This window comes from Danio rerio, chromosome 22, assembly GCF_049306965.1.
Source record: "Danio rerio strain Tuebingen ecotype United States chromosome 22, GRCz12tu, whole genome shotgun sequence".
In the NCBI taxonomy this organism is placed as follows: Eukaryota; Metazoa; Chordata; class Actinopteri; order Cypriniformes; family Danionidae; genus Danio; species Danio rerio.
Window position 1 is genome coordinate 230,001 of NC_133197.1, and position 4,137 is coordinate 234,137.

Consider the following 4,137-nt stretch of genomic DNA (forward strand, 5'->3'; position numbering starts at 1 on the left):
GAGAATTGGGATGGACATGGTAAGAAACAGACGGCTAATCTGCTGCCCGATGTTCCCTCAGAAGGCTTAGAGGGAGGAGAGCTCACCGGCCCGGTGGAGACAGGACAGAGCTCATCTAGGCAGGAGGTTAAAGAGGAACAGGGTGGTTTCGTCACAATACTTACATCACGAAGTGAGAACTGGCTGAGGGAAGAGAAGATGTGAGAATGGAGGAGGGTTTAGTCCATACAGATGCACAGATCCTGCCTGTTAATCGCTAATAAAATGCTCTTTCACAAGTGAGTGAACGATTCTCACACAGACGAGGGGTTAAATTACAGACACTGCAGACTGAAGAGAACAGAAGAGCTGTAAATACTGCAGAAATAACGAGAAACACGGTGAGCAGAGCTCTGATGACTACAGCTGAGGACATCTCACAACAACACATCACCGCTGCTGCACCATGGAGGAACACTCAACTCTGGCTGTTTTAGACGTGTGTGTGTGTGTGTGTGTGTGTGTGTGTGTGTGTGTGTGTGTGTTAGGTGTGTCTTCAAGACCAAAGTCTGATGCTTCAGTCACTCACTGCAGTGTTGAGCAGCTGTTGGATATACAGCACAGAAACATTCCCGCATATCAGAGCCGGAGTACAGGAGAAAACACACCGTGTGGGAAACAGCAGAGGGACTGACAGAGGAACACACACACACACACTCACACAAACACACACAGAGAGAGATGAATGCGGAGGAGAAACGAAAGCGTCTCAAACATACCTGAACAGCAGATCAACTCCTCTGTGCTCACGATCAGTGGAGACGAGAGAGAGAGAGAGAGAACGGCACGCCTCTTCCTCCTCTCTCTCTCTCTCTCTGATCAGCAGAGGTGAAGAGTTAAACAGTCACTAGCTGACAAAGAGCAGTAAAATATGACACACACACACACACTCACACACACACACACACACACACACACACACACACACACACACACACACTCACTCAGGCATGTCTACACACAGAAAGGCATGCAGTGACACACACACACACACACACACTTTTCCTGTGCTTTATCACACAAAGGCAGCAGGATGTGACTGTACCTGCCCTTTCCAGCTCTCTCTTTCTCTCTCTCTCTCTCTCTCTCTCTCTCTCCGTCTGTCTGTCTGTCGGCTCATTGTTCTCGCTCAGTGTTGTTTTGTTAAACTCCCCTCTTTTCTCTTCCCTTCCCCCACTGCACCGCTCTCAACCCAGACCCGACTGCAGTCACTGACAACTACACACACTATAAACAGACCAAACAACCAACAACAACTACAACCAACACATAAACTACACACAAACTACACCCAAACACACTAACTACAACCCAACACACAAACTACAACCCAACACACAAACTACACCCAACACACCAACTACAACCAACACACAAACTACACCCAACACACCAAACAACCAACACACAAACTACAACCAACACACAAACTACACCCAACACACAAACTACACCCAACACACCAAACAACCAACACACAAACTACAACCAACACACAAACTACACCCAACACACAAACTACAACCCAACACACAAACTACATACAAACTACAACCAACACACAAACTACATACAAACTACAACCCAACACACAAACTACATACAAACTACAACCCAACACACTAACTACAACCAACACACAAACTACAACCAACACACAAACTACAACCAACACACAAACTACAACCAACACACAAACTACAACCCAACACACAAACTACAACCAACACACAAACTACAACCAACACACAAACTACAACCCAACACACAAACTACAACCAACACACAAACTACAACCAACACACAAACTACAACCAACACACAAACTACAACCAACACAAACTACAACCCAACACACAAACTACAACCAACACACAAACTACAACCCAACACACCAACTACAACCAACACACAAACTACAACCCAACACACAAACTACAACCCAACACACAAACTACAACCAACACACAAACTACAACCCAACACACAAACTACAACCCAACACACAAACTACAACCAACACACAAACTACAACCCAACACACAAACTACAACCAACACACAAACTACAACCCAACACACAAACTACAACCCAACACACAAACTACAACCCAACACACAAACTACAACCCAACACACAAACTACAACCCAACACACAAACTACAACCCAACACACAAACTACAACCAACACACAAACTACAACCCAACACACAAACTACAACCAACACACAAACTACAACCTAACACACAAACTACAACCCAACACACAAACTACAACCTAACACACAAACTACAACCCAACACATAAACTACAACCAACACACAAACTACAACCCAACACATAAACTACAACCCAACACACAAACTACAACCAACACACAAACTACAACCCAACACACAAACTACAACCCAACACACAAACTACAACCCAACACACAAACTACAACCCAACACACCAACTACAACCCAACACACAAACTACAACCAACACACAAACTACAACCAACACACAAACTACAACCCAACACACAAACTACAACCAACACACAAACTACAACCCAACACACCAACTACAACCCAACACACAAACTACAACCCAACACACAAACTACAGCCAAACACACATGCCAATCAGAAACTACAACCAAACACACACACACACACACACACACACACACACTATCACAGACTACACCAAAACACAGACAACAACTAACACACAAACTACAACCAACAACTCCACACACACACACACACACACACACACACACACACACACACACACACACACACACACACACACTACAGCCCCTGTGAGGTCAGTCTGAGCGGTGTGCAGTGTGTATCCTCTCTGGTATGAACAGCAGAAGCTGCAGATGAAACTTTAAGGTCTAAAAGCCACTCGAACTCTCCGAGCGTCTCACATAACAATTGTGTAGTACACAGCAGCTAAACTAACGGCTTGTTGAGTTACTGACACAGTGAGCATGAGCTGGACTGCAGGGTGATGGGCTGTGCTGGAGCTGCAGCAGGAGTGTGTGGAGAGGGGAACAGCAGAGTAACAGCCTGATGGAGACTCCGGTGTGACCTCCGTCCTGCAGGAATCTGGAGGAGGAGCAGCGGGAGGGGGAGGGGCTGAGGAATGTGCCAGTGATGTCACAGACATGGGGAGGGGCCATGACATCATCCTCCACTCACAGGCCTCTATCACAAGAGGACCCATGGAAAACACACACACACACACACACACACACACACACACACACACACACAGAGAGAGAGCGATGAGTTCATCCTGTTGGTTGTGCAATAGTCATCATTTTACAAGCGTTACATGCTGATCAATCTGACACGCTGTACAAGACTACAGCTCAAGTGAAGAAGTCATCTGTAGAAGCGCCCGCTTCCCTCACGAAGGCTGTGATCTAATATGAGCTGGCCAGGGGAATGTGTGTGTGTGTGTGTGTGTGTGTGTGTGTGTGTGTGTGTGTGTGTGTCTGTCTGTCTCCAGCATCTCTGATAATCAACATGAGTTTACTGTGTTTGTTCTAATCAGACTTGATGAATGCAGAAGCTCTGTGATTGTGATTGACATTCTCCCGCTGTACGTGTCATCAGAGGGGGAAAGCCCCGCCCACTAGCGCACATCTCTGACTGTAATCTGACTCTGACTGTTCCTGAAGTCTGTAGTGGACATGATGTAGGAGCCTCAAACACCACTAAATCAGCACTACAGCAGTGTCAGTATCTGCCGTTGGAGTGTGTGAGCCTTCTGTGGTTAAAATGACAAAAAAAACAAACGCATACATGATCGATTAGACTCTTACACCATGCAGCTTTTAGCTTAGCTTGCTACATTTCTCAGGGGTAGTTTTTAGTGTAGTTAAGCTACATTATAAGTAGAGTAGCTAATAGCTTAGCTCACTTCATTCTTCAAGTAGCTAGCCCAACACTGGCCATATCATCACCACCCGGTCTCCTGTCCACCAATCAGCTGCTGTGTGGTCTGGCGCAATATGGCTGCCGCTGTGTCATGCTGCACACACTGGTGCAAGATGAGGAGATTCCCCCAATGTGTATTCTGGAAATTCCCGTAA

At 46.0% G+C, this 4,137-nt stretch overlaps 1 protein-coding gene across 2 annotated transcripts in view; it reads right to left on the reverse strand.

Annotated features, from left to right (window-relative positions):
* Positions 1–830, reverse strand: part of fblim1 (filamin binding LIM protein 1) — a 6,924-nt gene extending 6,094 nt beyond the window's left edge. The window contains exon 1 of one of the 2 annotated variants that reach the window (XM_068216369.2): positions 759–830. The gene's annotated coding sequence lies outside the window, so the exon portion shown is untranslated. 2 annotated transcript variants of the gene reach the window in all.
* Between the last annotated feature and the right edge of the window lie 3,307 nt (positions 831–4,137).